The sequence below is a fragment of the Nematolebias whitei genome, chromosome 12, assembly GCF_014905685.2.
Source record: "Nematolebias whitei isolate Nwh7 chromosome 12, NemWhi1, whole genome shotgun sequence".
NCBI lineage: Eukaryota > Metazoa > Chordata > Actinopteri > Cyprinodontiformes > Rivulidae > Nematolebias > Nematolebias whitei.
The window spans coordinates 39813861-39833064 of record NC_056509.1 but is presented as its reverse complement, the minus strand read 5'-3'; positions in this window follow the sequence as shown (position 1 = coordinate 39833064).

Sequence of the window (19204 nt, the reverse complement as noted above, 5' to 3'; positions counted from 1 at the left end):
CATGGCTTGCCTTAAAATCACCAGCCGCACGCTACCATTTGACCACGAGCTGACCGGCCTTGAAAGAGGTAAAATAAAGTTCAGTTAAGCTTCAGATGGGACTACCGGTACTGCCAGAAAGCGATCCATCGCCCAAATGAACGTTCAGCTGCTGCACTCAGCGGATGCACTCAGCAGATGCACGCGACCAACGACACAAACAGGTGAGATCACAAAATATATTTCATGTCAGAGCAGGGTCCATGTCTGAATAATGCAGAATGTAGGCAGAAACAGGGATTAAATGCACTTTGATGGCCATGAAAGGACAAACACCCCCTCAGCAACAATCTTCTGCCCCTTTACTCAGCCGCGCGCGTCCGCCAACCGTTAATAACAATATAAACAGTCAAAGCTTAATTAAAAATGTCGGGGAGTGGAGTCCGGGTTCGGACCTTTAATTACTGTTAATTTATCGGGTCGGGTTGGGTTCAGAAATGATGGCTATAGGCTGGGGCCGGGTCGGGATATTTTTGGGCCCGAATGCAACCCTAGAGAGTTGGGGGTGTTGATTCCATCAGTCACATGCTAAAGTGTCCCTGAGCAAGACACTGAACCCCTCGTCGTCTCCGATGTGTGTCCCATCGGTGTATGAATGTGTGTGGGGAGGTTAATGAGGGCACATATTGTGTTGTAAAGTGCTTTGAGTATTTTGATTAGATAGAAAGGCGTTAAATAAGTGCAATCCAATTACCACAGTTTTTTATACGTATTTATTTTTCACACATGGTTCAATCATGGTTAGTGCGTTTTGAACAGAGCTTTAAGATTGGGTCTTCGACCTCCATCATCATGGTTCTGACATTGAACAAGTTGGAGAAATTATATGCTTCAAAGAAATGTACATCTTAAAAATATTAACATTATTGATTACTTTAGTATTTAATCGTCCATCATTTTCAACTACCCTTATTTTTTCATCCTATAAGAGCCATTGGAATTTCTAAATGTTTATAACCTTCAGGGGATGCTGCCATGATTCCCCTTTCTTGTGCAACTTCTGTGTAGAGCTATGTCGGTTTTTAAATGATTTTAGGTATAAACATCAGCTGTTTGAAAACCTCTGCAGAGGCATGCTCATAAGTAGCATCACATCATGCATTTCAATGCACTCTTGTTAAAAAAACAACTTTTTTATAGTTGCATTTTGCTTTTATTTGCATTATACAAAACGTGCCAAATTTGTGAAAATTGCGATTGTAAACCAAACTGTTGTGCTTATTTATTTATTTGTTATGAAAGGGCCAATCAACCATTTATAGCTAAAACCAGTCTGCTTTGTCTCGTTAGCTTCCAAAATCACCTTCACATGAGCGACTTCACACTGCTGCTTGAAATCAAGTAGGCGCAGAAAGGACCTCACACACTCGCCCATCATTTTAAAGTTATTCAGAACACACACAAGCCGGCATCACATTAAAAGTAATTTTCAGTGATTAGTCAATCAGGGGCGATTAGAGTCGGCTTTGGAGCGAGATGCAAGGCAACTGTCTGAGCAGGCTTTGATGGAGGAGATCAGAAGGTTATCCGTCGTTCTGATTCAAAGTGAATTTAGGATGAGGGACGTTAAATAATGAGGACACGACCACCAGCCCCTTTAGATCTCTAACTCCAGCCATAACATTATATAACAGTTTTTCTCATGCTTTTGAGATGTGGGAAGCTTGCAATGCGACAAAGAGGGGAGCTTGTTGTTCTGCAGACTTTCATCGTATTTAGTGCAGAACTCAGAGCATGTTTTAGAGCTGTTCAGATAATGATAAACAATACTAAAATCCCAAAGTTCATGCTCAATAATCCAGGTACAAATCCAACAAAGTTCAGTCAGGTCATATGGACTTTTATTTTTTATTTTTTTTCTGAGCTGTTTCGTCCATCATCCAAAGGACTTCTTCAGTTTGAGGAGCCACAAACAAGCTGAAGTCCCACAAACACCACACTCTCATAGTGAAAAAAAACTGTTTGCTAGTGATAAGACGGTATCTGGGACACACCTCTGCCTCATCAACTCCTCTGAGGCAGCCATGCCAAAATGGTTCAAATCACCAAAGTTCATGCTCAATAATCCATGTACAAATTCAACAATGTTCAGTCAGGTCATCTGGATGCTTTCTTCCTTCTTTTTTTTCTGAGACATTTCGTCCTTCATCCAAATGACTTCTTCAGTCAAAGGAGTCACAAACAAACAGGACTCCTATTTGAACCTGGATTACTGAGCATAAACTTTGGTGTTTTGAACCATTTTGGCATGGCTGCCTCAGAGGAGTTGATGGGGAAGAGGGCAGATTTGAGAAACTATCTTATACTTTACTTTACTTTACTTTACTTTACTTCATTGTCATTGCCATAACAACAGTTATGGTTATTACCAGTAAACTGCTTTTTTCACTATGGGAGTGTGGTGTTTGTAGGACTCCAGTTTGTTTGAAGCTCCTCAGGCTGAAGAAGTTCTTTGGATGAAGGAAAAAACATCTCAGAAAAAAAAAAAAAATCCAGATGAGCTGACTGAACAATGTTGTATACTAAAGTATTTTTTAAAATATAAATAATAATGCATGCAATAAAAAAAATCTGCATTTAGTGCACATTTTATAATTAAATTTATTCTGTACACACTCAAAAGTATATACATATTGTAACAAGCATATTTGGGGGGAGGGGATCCTATTAAACAAACTTTTTAAAGGTTTTTATTGGATATTAAACTTGAATTATTTTATTAGCTAGCTGAATCCTCCAGCCTCCTCATAACTTTTATTAATAATTTTGTTCTGGCCTTATTGTTTTTAATGGTACCCTACAGAAACAAGTTATGTTTAGCTATAAAACGTCCTTGTTGTGTGAATACTGATCCTGTTCATCTCTGTCTTTTATCATTTATATTCACATGTAATTACTTCTGAATAATTTGCGCTATTTAAAAATTCAAAGTTAAAAAATTTTCAGCCTTTTTTGGAGACATTCTGAGTTTCGTATTTTATAACGTTTACACTTGTCGAAGTATTTAACTCTTTTTTTTTTTTTTTACAAGAAATTACCTAATAAAAATACTTTTAAATCTTTAATTCATTAAAAAAAGACATTGTTCTTATCAAAAATCTGCATGCGTTTTCCAGTTAGTCCTCTCATGCTACTTATAGCTATTGTTGCTATTTTTACTTAGCCTTCTGCTAAGTTTTCATAAGTTTTCATAAGCATTTTGCTATGTGTAGCTTTTAGCTAGTATTTTGTTACTTTTGCTACTATTAACTTTGTGCTCACATCTCTTTTTTTTACCTTTTAGCTAACATTTTCTATTTTTTAGTAAGTGTTGACTAGAATTTTGCTACTTTTAGTTTGGAATTACTGATTTGTTACTTTTAGCTAAAGTTTTGGATTTTTGCCAAGTTTATCTTTTCAATAAAAATGTCCAAATTGAAGTGTTCACATTTTGCTTCTTTTAGCTAACATCTTGGTACTTGTAGTTTTTTTTTTTTTAATCATTTGACAATTTTTAAGCTAGCATTTTGCTACTTTTTAACTTTTAGCCACCATTCTGAAACTTTTAGCTATCATTTCACTTCTTTTAGTTCTCAAAGTTCTGCTTCTTTTAAAGTTAACAACTCGGTTCCAGCTTCTTCAACTAATTGTCTTCAGTCATTCATCAACACTTAACGTTCACGCCACATTTTTGCACAAAATGCAGTTTCTCAAGTTTTTTACACATTTATTTTTTCAGATCTTTTTTGGAAAAGACATTCTTCTCTCAATAAGACTCCTTACTGAAATAAAATAAATGTTTTAACACAATAAAGCATTGGAATGACAATTTTTTCCAAGTTGTGATGATTTCATTTTATCTTTCAGTTTGATCAGTCTCTCAGTGACAGCAGCTGCACACCAACGGAGCAGTGAGCACAGAAAGTGAGCTGCGCTTAAACTCAAACTGGAAATGTTGACAACAGTCACATTTTTCCTCAGACTAATCAGTGCTGGGAAGCGATTAACTGCTAAGCAAGATCTTTACAAAAGAACAGGAGCCGATAATTCCTCTGATTAATGTACTTGAATGCAGCACAAGACTATCAAATAAACTCTTATTAATTAACAGTGGAATAAAAAATTGAAAATAACTACTGGGACACATTTATAAACAGAAATGTATAAAAGATGAACAGAATTTTTTGTGTAATATTATCAATCCTATGTAACTAAAGAGAAGCCTAATTGAGTTAGGAATAATGATTGAAAAACAAACTGCATTTTATTAAAATAAACACACTAAATTTTGAGTTTTTCAAAAAGTTTAGGCCTTTTAAAATAGGTAATTGTACCTTCAATAATTAAAATTCTGACTAAAATGAGTATGTTACTGAAGTATTGCAGAAAAATTGCTTACCCTCTGCCAAATGTTTCTGTCAGTATCTGTGTCTGTTAACAAAATATCTCATGAACCCCTGAACAAATTTTAGTGACTCTCTCAGGAAGTAATCTTTGAATGATATTCTACGACTAATTGCATTTTTAGATTTACTGCAATTCAAGATGGATGTCACCAACTGACCTTAAAACGTGTCAAAATAGCTAACTCGTTTAACAGATGTTGAGCTATTCTTGGCGACACCAAAGTTCATGCTCATTAATCAAGGTGTAAATCCAACAATGTTCAGTCAGGTCAAAGGACGGTTTCTTTTTTTGCTAAGACGTTTCGTCCTTCATCCAAAGGACTTCTTCAGACTGAGGAGCCACCAAACCAACTCTACTCTGGGAGTGAGCTGTTTGTGGGATTCAGTTTGGTTTGGTGGTTCCTCAGATTGAAGAAGTCCTTCAGATGCAGGACAGAGCGTCTCAGCAACAAAAGAAACCATCCACATGACCTGACTGAACATTGATGGGTTTATACCTGGATGAAAGAGCATGAACTTTGGTGTTTTGAACCACTTTGACATGGCTGTCTTAGAGGAGTTGACAGGGGAGAGGGCGGGCCCAGGAAGCCATCTTATCACCAGCAAACTGTTTTTCTTCTGCTATGAGAGTGAGCTGTTTGTGGGATTCAGTTTGGTTTGGTGGCTCCTCAGATTGAAGAAGTCCTTTGGATGAAAGACGAAACGTCTCAGCAACAAAATAAACCATCCAGATGACCTGACTGAACATTGCTGGATTTATATGTGGCTTAATGAGCATGAACTTTGCTATTCTTGGTGAGTCAGCAGCAGAGACATATTCTCGACATGTTTCCTGCACTGATGTTAGACACATATTCCTTTAAGGAATGCAGGGCCTCTGATTTATGTAGTGATTTAGTCTTAATGTTTGTTGCATATAGTGGATACATAACTTTGCAATGGTTAGTAGCTGAATATGTATTACATGATTTTAGTAAAGTACAATCATGTGAACATACCACAATCGCAATGCACTTCAAAAAATATTGTAGAAATGGATGAGCACATAAAAATCAGCAGTAAACTGTGGGATGAATATGTTAGAGAAGACAAATGACGCTCCTTTTCACAACTTGAGATCTTACTGAAGTGCCTTTGAAGTGTTTAGGTCAATATTCCACATTGAGAATGTAAAAAAAAAAATTAAACTTCAAGCTTGCATTTGCACCTCTTTTCAGAGGTGACTGAAGTGAGCCTCTGAACTCACCTCACCCTCCCTCTTTAATACGACTTGCTTCTTTTCAGATTGCTATTACTCAACAACGCCTGAAGTCTACTTTTACTGTTGAGAGCATGAATCCCTCCTGAGCTCACACACGCAGACACTGAACTTAATACCCGATTGACAATTCAAGCTTCAAATGATGAGTTACGCATTGAACTGACTCGTGTTATTCAAACACACACACACAGTACTGGGTCTAAACTAACAGCAGGATGCCTTTAAAATATTTGCAACAGTCTTGTGGAACTTCTTTTAGCTAACTTTTTGCTGTAATTGTTTTGGTGACAGTGTAGCCTCTTGTGACGATAAACTCAATGACAAATGTGTGTCAAGTTCAGTGAATAATTGATGGTTGGAAGGACTCAAATGCGGAAACAAAGGGTGCATTTTTCGGAGATACCTTTTAATAACAATGGAGAACTGACAAACAGCAGGGAGCTTGGATAAAACTAGACAACCTAACAACGACTAAGCAAAACCAAGAAGCACGTGTGCTCTGAGATGGGTGATTAGTGAGTGACAACATGTGAGCTGATTAGAGATGAGAGACGAGTGAGCGAGGAGCTGAAAGCAACTGAGACAAGTGAGCTAAGATACAAGAATAAGACCAGAGAGGATTAAAACAATCACAATGAACCTGAGGATCAACTCTGAACCCAATGAGACGCCAAAACTATTTTGGGATTTCCAGCTCACAACTGGAAAATAAATTATGTTTATACTAAAGAAAGACAAGTAGTCTGATTACATGATCAGAGGCTGTGACATCAAACGTCCATTTTCAAAATATAGCATAAAAGTATATTTCCTATTTTGTAATATGGACCCTTTAAGGTAATTTTACTTTTTTTTTTTTTTTTTTTAATGCTTTCTATCTTGTTCAAGTTTTAAAAAGGCAACAACCATTTCTAAAACAAGTGCTAAAATTAGCATAACGGTATAGCTAAAATGAGCTAAACAAATGCTAACGTTAAAATGATCCAAACTGTAGCTAGTAATTGCAAAACATATGCTAAAGCTAAATTAAAAAAAATATATAGTAGCTAAAATTGGTGAAGCTTGCCTAAGCAAAATGTACAAATTTGTAGCTAAAATTTGCAAAACCGTATATAGCAGCTAATGCGTCCTAGTTAAAAGCAAACAGGAGGAAAGCAATAGCTAAAAGTAGCTAAAAGCCAAAGGAATGGAATGTTAGATAAAGCTAAAAGTAAGTAAATAAAGCCTGAAAGCCAAAAGTAGCAGAACTGTAGCAGAAAGCTATAGCAACATAAAAATAGAACAAGTATGCAGAAACAGTTTCAAGGGAATTAGTGATTTAAATGTATTTCTCTTGGAAATTATAAAACTATTTTTATTTAAAACAATAATTTAAAAATAATTTATAACACTTTTTATTTTTAATGCAAACTGGGTAGTTTTGCTGATTTTTTTTAACTTTTTTTTTAGTTCCAAACTAAACAAACTTAACTTGATGTAAGAAATGTACAAAAATTAGGGCAAAATGAATGACCAGTCTTTTTAACTTTTCTCCTTGTGTTGGTTTTTTTTTTCCTGCTTTTTTGTCTCTGCTTCAAAAGATGAACAAAAGTGGAAGGACACTTTGTTTGCTTTTGCATTTTCTTAAAATTAAATCCCGAGTTCTGCAGCAAATGCACAATTTAAACCGCTGAGTGTGCAGCTGCAAGTGACTCTTCAGTGAACAGCAGCATTCAGTTTACAGTCCTCGCTAGCTGCATCTAAATGTGCTTGCATTTCAGAAGTTAGGGGAGCCAAAGAAAAACTGGTATAAGTGTGAGTTTTACTCGAACTGTGTGGCCAGCAGCTATAGTTTCACAGCTCCGACTTCCATCCAGCTGCCTCTGACCCTTGTTTTTGCCAAAAGACCAATTGCAGTTTGTGGCTGCCAGATTAGACTGCAGCGACATAATGACTTTGTCCCACATGATGGTGATTTGACATGCTCTGCTTCCCTGTCTGTTGCTTGGAGGCTCTCCTCCTCAAATCCGACACTCTGCTTCTGTCTTATTACTGTCAACCACATGGGAGAAAAAGTCTATCTGGTGCACGTTAATGAGTGTGCATGCCAGCAAAGCACAACAGTTACACGACTCTTCAGAACTGTATGTAATATTCTTTAATTTAACACCAGCCTTATTGGGAATCTACTACGTCTTCTCATCTGTTATGCATCTCCTTGTCATCCATTATTCATGTTTTCCCCCCTCGCTACTTGCTTTCTTTGCTACTTTCATGCTTTTCCTCATGTTAAGTTCCTATTTTCCCCGAGCTTTCCCTTTTGTGTTTGTTGTGCTTTGATGTCACTTCACTGGCCCTGCCCAAGTGTTTGCGCCAGGTTTCTTATCACTTTTAGAGTTTGCATTCAGTTCAACTCAAATGCTTTTTGAAATCCCAGAGTTAGGTCAAGTAAGAATATCCAGAAGCGGTGGTAAGAAATCTTAAAGCCCAAGTTGCATATCATTTATCTTTTTGCCTTATAATTGTTAGTGTGCGCCAAGTATCACAGAGGATTGATAACTCAACCGAAGCACCATGACTACAGAAAACCAGTACAATGAAATTTTAATGAGCCACATGGGAAACTGGGTAGTGCGGTGTAACAGAATTCAATGCAGTGACAGTAGTGTTGTTAATCTAAGTCTCACAGATACAGTCTAATCGTTAAGGTGGTTTTAATATGTCTTTGTTTTGCAGACATTTACATACACTGAGTGACAAACACAGTGAAGTACCCAGAGAAAAGTTCAGTTTGGATTTTTTTTTTATATTGCACTTGAGGAAGTTTAAACATACTTAATGCAAAACCATGAAAACCGGCCAAAAATACATATCATATTCAAATTCAAGGGTGGCACAGTGACTGTAAATTGGTAACTAAATTATCCTTAGGTGTGAGTGAAAGAGTGACTGGTCTTTGATGGACTTGTGACCTGTCCACCCGCATCTCGCACAGTGACTGCTGAATATGGGCACCAGTGACCCCCATGACACAAAAAGGAAGAAGCAGGTAAAGATGATGGATGGATAGAAGGATTTATGGATGAAATTCAGGCTTACAATATAATGAAAACAATCCACACATTATTTTCCAATGTGAATGGTTAATGCGTCCTTATATTAACAATTTGTAATGGACGCCAATTACCATGTGCTTGTTTACCTATGCAAACAGCTGAAGCATCTGAAAATAGGTTTGCAATAGTCATGCTCATAGAAGAGCTGTTTGGGATGGATAAATATGACACTTTTGCTGAAAAGTTTTGCAAATGTTGCTCGTGTTGGAAAGCTGTCATTGTGGTGCACCACCCACATACCTGGTAAACAACAGTCCAAGTGATTCATATTGTCTGCCATGCATTACGGAACCCAAGGAGGCCTGATCCAATCTAGACCTTCCAGACAAATGTATTAGACTCATTACAACTCTGTGTTATTATTCAACATGTCGACGCCTGACATCAGCTGAACAACAGATTTATTGCACCATGCTTGTGATAAACCTAGCATCATATTATAAATACAGCCTGACCAACATATCGGTAGGGGCAGATATTTAAGCCTATATAGGCCTTTGGGGATCAGTATCAGTGATAATTGTCCCATCATGCGCCGATATAAAATGCTGGAACCAGCTGTAATTGCACAACCCATCCAGCAGAGGGCGCATGATTAAAAACTACTGCACTTTCAAGTCACTTCCGTTCATTTTAATTTTCATTTCACGTTCAGCACAGACGAATCAGTCTGTGTGGCGTATTTTGCTGAAAAGAGCATGGTAAGTCTATTTTAACCGCTCTATTAAATAAAACCAACAATAATAAATTTTCTTCAATCCTCCAACCCGCTTGTCATTAGCTACGTGCCTCTCAAGTTAGCAAGCTAACGTTTAGAACCTAGCATCGGCTATTGCCTTATAAAACTTTAGCTAGAACAATAAATCTAATGTAGAAGTTAACATTATTTTTGTCTTCCTCAAGGAAATGCACTGTAAGTCTGAAATGTTTACTGCAAAGAAAAAGAAAAATGCGCTGCAGTCAATACTCTAGCATCCCATATGTCCCACAGCGCGCTCTGACGTCAGCAGACCAGATTCTGGTGTTGGTTCCAGGCACTTGTTTTAAGTTCAGAGGGACTTTCTCAGTTGCATGTCCAAAACTGTGGAATAAGTTGCCACTGCTTGTCAAGCAGGCTCCCTCTCACTGATTATAAGTCTTGTTTGACAGTGTGAGTGGATTTTAACTTGTCATTCTATAATGTTAGGTATTTAGTTCTTATATTTACCCATTTGGATCTATACATTTTATCCTGTGTCCTTTGCTTGTTTTTGTTTTTGCTGTACAGCACTTTGGTTGGCCTTGTTGCTGTTTTAAGTGCTTAAATAAAGTGGCATGGTATCCAAGAGGAACTGGTCGGGCTGCAAGGCTGTGTAATGTTCTGGTATTTGTGTGAGATTATTGTGTTTAGTTAAAATGGTTGGAGTGTAAGTATTGGTTTTTCTGTTTGACGTCCTGTTCAGGGTTGGGTTGACATCTGTGCTGAAGTCTGTGGTGATGGCTGTAAAACTGATACCATGACTCTCAGGTTTTTCCAATGTGTTTAAGGGGAAAGCATTTACAGGCAAGTTGTTGAAAGATTTTAAATAAGAATTTTCTTCTTTCTGCACCCTTTTCATTCTGTGTATTTTTTCCTGTTAATGAATTTGTTCTGTTTAGTTTCTTTTAAATGAATGAATAAATGAAATGAAATGAAAAGATAGGGTGTGTTCACTTAAAGAGTGATGTCACACATGCACAAATCCAACATGTATTCTTGCTAGCACCTGACAGATGCTACAATACTAATTAGACCATCACCATATGTGACTGACTGTTTCAACAATGAAAAGGGAAGGGTGTTTGTTTAATTTATATTTTTGTAACGCACTTGATAAGTTTATGGTGAAAAGTGGAGGATAGAAAATGTGAACACGCATTAGGAAGACTGTTTTTATTACCAGTGCACCACTTGTAAACCTAGTTTGGGACTAAGTAAAGCGTGGCTCTGATTTGCTTAGCTTCATGGTTGCTAACAGCTGTGCTAAATAAACAAACCCCACCCCACTCACTGTTTACTTAGATTTTTGGGGGTGGACAAAGCTGAAAGATTTTTAGCCATGATATGGATCATTGCATTCGCCCCCCCCCCCCCCCCCCCCCCCAATATCGATATTGTCAAAGGCCAAATGCTTTAAGCTAAACAACAAAACAAGACGGCATGGCATGCTGTTGTATCATGTAATGGGTAAAAGTGACTATTAATGACACAATCGGCTTGCCATAGACTGCCACCGTTGTCTACCTGGAGCAACCTTCAAATTAGATTCATTTTGCTGTACGGGCCCCGGCGAAATTAAGCTAATTTGACCGTTGAAGTGCATTTATTAAGTTAAAGTTCAACAGAGGGAGACACACATTTACTATAAAGTTGAGCTAACAAATAATTGTTTTTAGGTGGTTATCTTGTTAAATAAAAAAAAAATGGACAGCGAGTCGCCCTCTGCGCGTTCCTGCTTCCGTGTATCAGCTTTTGAAAATGCAGCTGATTTGACCGTCAAAGTGCATTTATTTGGAAAAGTTAGACTGAGACACACCTTTGCTATAATTTCGATCAAACAAATAATTGTTTTTAATGTTAAGCTTGTTAAATTCTTGTTAAAGTCCTCCTGTGCACGCTTCCGCGCCCGCCATTTGGCAGCCAATCAATTTTTGGCACAACACCGGCCCACATTTCCGGGTTGTCACCACTGGCGCGTAACAAACACAACGCGTCTGCCGTGATGCACAATATATGCTACGTATACGGAGAAGCAATGTATTTATGGATTTTTCCACTTTATTAGACATATTTGAACTGATGCGACTTATAGGGCGGTGCGACGTGTACGGCAAAAAATACGGGTACGTCATCCTACATCTCCCAGCTCCTCCTCTCTCTGCCTTGGCTTCATGCATCTTCTTGTGGCTCACTTTCATGTGTTCTGCTCTATAGACATAGCTCCTTCCCATTTCAAAGCTCATAGGTGCAGTATCTCCTCTTTGTTACCTCCCATCTGCAGCCATGCTGGGAGGGACGAGGCAAGGGGCATGCAAAACACGCAGTTGGAGCACATCCGAGTTCCCAGGTGTCACGATGCAGCCATGGATAAAGATTGTCAGAGGAATATTGAAGAGACGCACAAAAGCACAGAGACAGTCATAGAGGAACACATTACAAGTGTTCTATAAACCACCATATGGAAGCAGAACAGCAGGTTAATAGTGTGATGGATTTGGACCAAATCCTAACCCAACACATGCATTTTTGGCTTGCCTGTGTGTAAAATGTGGGAGATTTCAGTAAAGTGTGCATTGGAGCAGTTGCATGTCATTATGTGTGTGCTGAGGCATTCGAGGTTGTGCTTATTAGACAGGCGCATGGCCATTGGCAGCCAGCTGGGGGGTTTGAAGCATATTGTGCACGTCCTTCTCTGTGTGTGTGTGTGTGTTTGCACCAATATCTGAGTGGCGATGCTGTAAAAGCATGCTTGGCACTCAGTGTGGAGAAACAGGGAGATAAAAAGAGTCTTAGATCAGCATGTCGTGTTTCTGGCAGATTCAGTTCCAATTAAAATCATTTAAATGTTGATCGTGTAACTGATAAAAGTATCATTGTTGCATTTAATAATTAGCTGATCTTTTGGTATGGAAGTGTTTATGAATATGAATCCTTGTTAAACTAACTTTTACTGTGAGTAAATTTTACAGCTTATAAACCTTAATCCTAATTCATATTTATGAACTGGCACTTTAAGTTTTTATTGTTTACTTCTTACGTACATGTTCCAGCAAGATAAGCATGCATGGTAATAATATACCAAATGAAATTGGATTGTGGGGATACGTTTAATGAATGTTTACGGAAGAGAGCAAAAGAGATGGGAAAGAGCGAGATTAGAAAAAGTGAAAGCAGAGAGGGAAAATGAGAGAGGGATTAGCAGAGTGGAGAATGAAACAGGAAGTGTATTGCTCTGTCAGGTTCAAACTAAAGCTTTAACAGTCAAGCCACACACAGGTCAATCAGGGGGGTGGGGGACATGTTAGAAAACTGGATGATTTCCACCTCCTTCTACTCTATCACCATAGTGATGCATTGTTAGTTTGTGCCTCATTATCCGCTCTCGGATCAGCACACTCGGCAACAACTTTGCTGAGGAAAGGGGGCGGCATCTGATGGACGGGATAGCTGTTGACAGAGGGGGCCACAGAGCAGGACACGGTGGTCTAAGAGAGAGGAAAGTGGATAGAAGGAGAGCTGATTGTGGCTGCGCTGGCACAAAAGCAGGAGGTGTGAGTCAGGTTTGTGAGGCAGAGTAGAACGTGCACCAACAGTTTAGAATCTTCTAAGGTTCTTTTACGTTTTAATCACGGATTCTGATTTGGTGTTTTTAAAATGTCTCAGACATTTTCTTTCTAACAGCCTAATATGACCTGCTGCTAACAACTAAATTTAAGTACCAACAGAGGAACAAAAGCTGAGACACTTTGCAATTAAATTTTTTAATTTAAAATATTTTTTGAGTCTGAAGCGACTGCCTTCAAGATCCATGGCTGCTGATCACGGAATACAAGTCGGAGTATCACGAGTTCAAATTTGCATCAGCTGACCTTTTCTAACGATCCCTCCAACAAGCTGATTAAGGTCTCCAATCTCATGAAATGCCCACATTGCATTGCTCTTCTTGTTCTACATGAAAGTAATGCTAACCTTACAATCTAGAAAATAATTAATTCAACCTTTATTTATACAGGTTAGTCTCATTGCGCCTTTGTGGCTCATTTACAAGAGAGACCTGAAATGTTTAAGCCTGCAAATAAAATATAATGGTAAATGGACTGTACTTATATAGTATCTTTCTATCTTATCAAGATATTCAAAGCTCTTTACTTTACAATCTGTGCCCTCATTTACCCATTCATACAGCACTCTACGTGTACAAAGAATGATCAGTGTTTTAAATCACATTCATACACAGATGGGACACACATCAGAGGCAATGACGTGTTCAGTGTCTTGCCCAAGAACACTTCAGTAAGTGACTGCTGGTGAAATTGAACCCCCAACTTTCCCATTGGAGGGCGACTGCTTTAACCACTCAGCCACAGCCGCCCCAATAATCAAAATAAAACGTTATTTTCTTGAATTTAAGATTTAATTTAAGAAGCAAAATACTGTCTCAAAGTAAGAAAACACTAACTTAAAGCTAAAAATAGCTAAATGATAGCCAAAAATTAGAAATAGTTAAAAGTAAAAAAAATACAAACTAAAAGTTAAAAAATACTGTAGTAAGCTAATAGTAGCAAACTGCATGTTTAGACTTAAAAAGTAGCAAAATGATAAAGCTTTTGTTAAAAACTAAAAGTAGCAAAGTGCTAAGTTAAAAAAAAGCTAGCTTAAATGCAAAAGTATCAAAATGCTAGCTAAAAGCTAAAATGTCAGTGTTTTGTGAATGTTAATGAAATAACAGCTGAACTAACAAAGCACTGAGACAATGCAGGACTTGCTGCAAAGTATTTTACAAAACCAGAATGAACAATAAAGCACATGCTGTTCTTGTTGCTTGCTTTACATTCTTAAAATGTATTTATTTTTATTACTGAAACAAGAACTTTACTGATCCAAATACTGCTTTCTTTTGATTTGACACTTTTTTTCTACCACCCCTATCAACACTGTATTTAGAATAGTACAAATCTGAAAAAGGCTAATGCGAAAATGCAAAGGTGAAGTTTATTAGGTTAGATTGTAGTTTATAAAGACTTGATGCAAATATTAAAAATTTCAGTTTGAAGTGAGTTTTGTAAACCAGATGTGTGGCTTCTGTTACTTTCTATTAGAAACAGGATGAGTTTGCTATTAGACAAAAAACAACGTGTAAGCTGCAGCCGGAGAGGCTTTGAAGTGTCACACAGTCTCAGACCAGCAGACTGATAAGCTTCCAGCAGCGTGAAGGTGCATTGATCTAACGTCAGCCCGAGCAGAGGGCAGGCGGTGGCCTGACACGGCCGTCCCTGCCTGAGCAGACTGTACGTGTGTGTGAAGGGATGAAATCTTGTGAGGGATTTTAAAGACTCTTCTGCTCCCTGACCATTACTAACACTAATTAGCTTTTCCACCAAGCATTCATTTCACTTGACTGTTCCTTCTCAGGTAACAGGCATGCCTGGAGGTACGGAGGCTTATTAACACCTGAATGTAATCAGAGTCAAGCCTTTGTGGGTTTCTGAGGAACCTCAAGTTGTTACAGGTGCACAACTGGTGACCATTAAGATAGAAGACACCTGTGCTTAAAAAAAAATCTGTCTCCTTTAAGTAAACTGAGATGGTGGTTAAAAAAATCACCTCTGTGCAGCTGCTCTGTGCAGGATCAGTAGTACTTATGAGTAAAACATGGTGTATTACTTGAGTTTTATCACAGCAGGTATCTTTCTGAGGAAGAATGGGGCCAATGCAAAGATGTAGGAAGGTAATTTATCAAAAAGCATTTAAAGGCTGGTTAAATCTCCGTTTTGGCTCAACAGATTATTGGCTTAGCTGCATCTTTAGAGCATCACTGTAAAGTGTAAAATCCACCAGAATTGATAGAACAGTTACAAATTGTGAAAAATTAAAGTTGGAAACCTCGTTTGGAGCCAGATATTTATGTGTTGGCACAAAGCTGCATTTTTAAATATGATACACTTATCGTACTTGTAGTGTCTAAGATTTTATTCAAAGAAGAGAAATGGTTAAAAACACAACTTTTGAAAACTTTGTCCAGCATTATTGATGGTACATTAGTCCCTCGTTTATCGCAGGGGATCCGTACCCTGTAGACCCGCAATAAGTAAAAAAAAACACAAAGTAGGGATAATAGTACAAGTAGTAAGTAGCAGTTTATTTTATTATTACATTAGTATAATTATATTAATATAATACTAATATATAATACTATAATAATTATATTAATATAGGGCAGCACGGTGGCACAACTGGTAGAGCTGCTGCCTCTCAGCGAGCAAGTCCCCGGTTCAAATCCCGGCCCGAGGGCCTTTCTGGCTGGAGTTTGCATGTTCTCTCCGTGCATGCAAGGATTTTCTCCGGGTACTCCAGTTTCCTCCCACAGACCAAAACGAACCGTGAAGTAGCGAGGGACTACTGTATTGCAATGCACTGGAGTGCCAAACTAGGTAATTTAGTAGCTTTATTACTGCACTTTTATATTTTCTCATCTTGACTATGTTATCAACGAGTGGCATAATTAATTGGGTTTTAGAGGTGACCAAATTTCTGGTTTTATTCAGAATGGAAATGTCACAAAATAAATACCTTAAGAAAAACTAAAAGTTAAATAAGCAAACAAAAAAACAAGCTAATGAGCTTGAATTTTTTTTCCTTTTTGTCAACAACAACAACAACAAAAATAATAGTACTCGTAGTAGTTTGATTTTTGGCTAAGATGTTTAATTATTTAGCAGTAAAAAAAAAAAATTGGAATCATTTTTAATATTGACATGTCAGAGCTGTATCATTTACCTGTCAATTAATTTAAATTTTTTTTCTATAGCATGTTTACAAACCACAAGGTTAACCAAAGAGCTTCACAGGTTTGTTACAAACAAGCAGGGAATGCCATCAATAACATAAATAAAATTACACATAAAACCAAATAAAAATCCATCCATTATCTTTACCCGCTTATTCCATTTTAGGTCACGGGGGTCGCCGGTGCCCATGTCCAGCAATCACTGTGCGAGGGGCAGGGTACACCCTGGACGGGTCGCAAGTCCATCACTGGGACACATAGAGACAAACAACCATTCACTCTCTCACTCACACCTAGGGACAATTTAGAGTTACCAGTCAGCCTAACATGCATGTTTTTGGTCTGTGGGAGGAAACCGGAGTACTCGGAGAAAACCCACGCATGCACGGAGAGAACATGCAAACTCCACCCAGAAGGCCCCTGGACCGGGGTTTGAACCAAGGACCTGCTCGCTGAGAGGCAGCAGCTCTACCAGTTGCGCCACTGTGCTGCTCAGACCAAATAAACAAAACGACAAAATAAAAACAAGGAAGCACCACAATATAAAGGACCTAATAGGAGTCAAAACAAACTTACTCAATTAAATTCTCGTTTTACAAACATTTTTTCAACCCATCTAACCACATGGTAATTGGCAGATCCATCCTTACAACTTGTTTGGACATTAACATTTTATTGTCTAACACACTGCAGTTCATGAGCGCACCTGCTCCTGATTATTGACTTTGACGTCCCCATGCCATCTTTGTTTTATTATTAGTGCTGCAGCTACAGATGGTCGTTTAGGCAGATTAGAAGAATAAAAGTTTGCACATTTTTTGTAATGTCTGTTAATGTTTCACCTGCTCTCTTTCTGGAGGTTTGGTGGAAAAATGTAAAAAAAGTTCCTATGACATTAGATTTTTGTTAAACTGTGGAAATAAAGGCAAGCATAATCCATCCATTATCTTTTACCCACTTCTTCGTTTTTGGGTGGCGGTGGTTACTGGTGCCAATATACTTGTACAGTTGTCATTGTGCGAGAGGCGGGGTACACCCTGGACAGATCGCAAGTCCATCACAGGGACACATAGAGACAAACAAGACAAACAACCATTCATTCTCTCACTCACACCTAGGGACAATTTAGTTACCAGTCAGTCTAACATGCATGTTTTTGTTCTGTGGGAGGAAACTGGAGTACCTGGAGAAAATCCATGCATAAGCAAAGAGGACAAACCCCACCCAGAAAGGCCCCCCAGCTGGGAATTGATCTGGCGACCTTCTCGCTGAGAGGCAACAGCTCTACCAACTGAGACACCGTGCCACCCAAGACAAGCATCAGTAATCCTCAAAAAGAAATACCGGTAGTTTTACTGAAAGTCATCCCTTGCTGCTGAAACGTGATTGACTTTGCCATTAGCAGCAGGACAGAGAGGCAAATGAAAAACACTTGGAGGTATAAACACTAGAAATGAGCAAGAGTACACGACAGAAGAACATTTAAAAGTAAATTAAAAGCTGCTGATTCTTTGGTCATGGGTTAGTTCTCAGCTTCATCACTGAATTGCTTCTCTGGAGCTTCTGTTCAAGTGGAGTGAAATTTGGTTTAGATTTTTTTTACTACACTTGTCGTAAACTTGAAAATTAATTAGAAGACATGAACTCTGTGGTATTCTTGAGAAACAAGTAACTTCTTTGGGGTTATTTTGTATATTGGACTGCACCACACGATGCCGTTGGGCTCATGTTTTGATCTTTCCAACTCACAAGTTGAAAGTCAGAAGGACTGACAGCTTTTTCTGAAAGAACCAGCTGATAAATGTATAATTTATTGATTTATTTCTTGTTTGGGGATTTTCCGAAACTTAGCTCCTCTTAAAGTTGACATGAAGTTTTGTTGTTGACACACAGTCAATTTAAATCGGCACATCATGAATTTTATTAGATCTCAAGTGCATTTTTCTTGGTATGATAAATGAACACACTGATTTCAAAACGTTAATATTCTCTAAAGTATTATTCATCCGTGCACAAAACTTATTCCTCCTCTAGACTAAATTTTGAAAGCGTCCCTGCAGTAAAGATTGAGGGAAACAATTAAATGTTTAGGTTTTGATTAAAATAAAATGCAAATGTACATGATTGTGGCAAACAGTTCAATTTGGTTTTAAAAATCTATTTACTGCTTGTGTAAGCCACAACGGCAAATCAAAGCAATATGTTTATATTCTTTTCATCTTTTTTTAAAATTCATTACTCAAATCAAATAACTGTGTCAGATGCAGGAAAAGGTTTTGGTAAATTAATAATCTGCATACAGATTAGTGAAAACAGTCAAAGCATTGAATACATAAGCGAGTAGGAAAGATCAGAATGTTGTGAAGTAAAGGACGAACGAGATGAGGCGCTGAAAACCAAAGAAATACGTCAGACGACAAATAAAGATAGATGAGAGGAGATGCAAACACTAAATGACGTCCTAGATTCCTTAATTGATTAGTTGCAGCACTTGTTTATGACTTATTTTTGCCTTTTCTTCATTTTTTGACTGCATACGGTTATATCTTGTAATTCTCAAGAACAAAACTAATTACAGGAGTCCCTCGCTACTTTGTGGTTCTTTTTTTTGCCGGCTCGCTCTATCGCGGATTTTCAAAATAACATTGGACATGACAGATAATTGGCTGATTGGTGGATGAGCCGCACGATCGGCACGGAATTTTTATTTCAAATACATGATTTTAAATGATTTAGCACCTGTGTGCAGCCCACGCTGCAGGAGAAAATTTCTCCTGCAACTCCTCCCTCTTCCTTCCTCCTCTGTCTAACTTCACTCTGCAGCGGAGAAGTGGGCGTGGCCGAGAGCGCGGGCAGATGGCAGAGAGCAGCCGAGGCAGAGAGCTGAGTTCATGACAT